We start from the raw sequence: 829 nt of genomic DNA, 5'->3' as shown, positions 1-829 counted from the left end.
ATATTATTCATACAAATATAACACAATTCATATGGGTTAATGGTCAAATTGGTCTCCGAAAATATTGTTTGATCGTCATTTTTGTTTTCGAATGATTTTTTTAATTAAATTAGTCTCCGAAAGATTTAACAGCAATTTCGTTTGTCATTCTGTTTTCAGGCTAACAGTTTTCGTCAACAGTGATACACGTGGGGCATTAACTGACACGTGTGTTGAAAGCTGTGTGTCCAAATGGAAGCTGATAAGATATTCTCACTATATTATCTCAAAATAGTCTCTAACCCCATTTTATAAACTCTAATCCACAAAATTTATGGAGACATTAATACATCTTACTAAGTGGTGTTGCTATGGTGTAGAGCCATTACCCAAGTTTAGAAATCACGATGCGAAGCGCTGGTGGAAGACAAAGTGGTGAGTTGTCAGTGCAATCGCTGAGTCGCTTCGATTCTAGCTTCTCCATGCAGAGAAGAAAAATGAACATGGACAGAACTTGTGTTTATGGGCTGAAAACTATTATTAAGAAATTTGGAATACCAGAAAATTCAGGAAAGTTATTTCACATTTGTCCAAGATATCGGGTGAGTTTAAATTGGTATGAACTATAGTTTTTTTAACTCCTTTCACCACTAATGTGAGATTCACTTTTTTCGCTTGACATGTGGAGAAAGACAACCACTGTAACAACTTTAGTTAGATAGATGATAAAGAATATAAAATTTTTGAAGTTGCAAATGGTGGGACAGAAGCAGAATTTGAAGTTGAGAGTGACTATAAAAATTGAAAAATAAAACTACGTTGAAGAATAGGTAATTTGGAAGATAAAGTA

This window comes from Arachis ipaensis, chromosome B06, assembly GCF_000816755.2.
Source record: "Arachis ipaensis cultivar K30076 chromosome B06, Araip1.1, whole genome shotgun sequence".
Classification (NCBI taxonomy): Eukaryota; Viridiplantae; Streptophyta; class Magnoliopsida; order Fabales; family Fabaceae; genus Arachis; species Arachis ipaensis.
Note: the sequence above shows the minus strand (reverse complement) of the source record.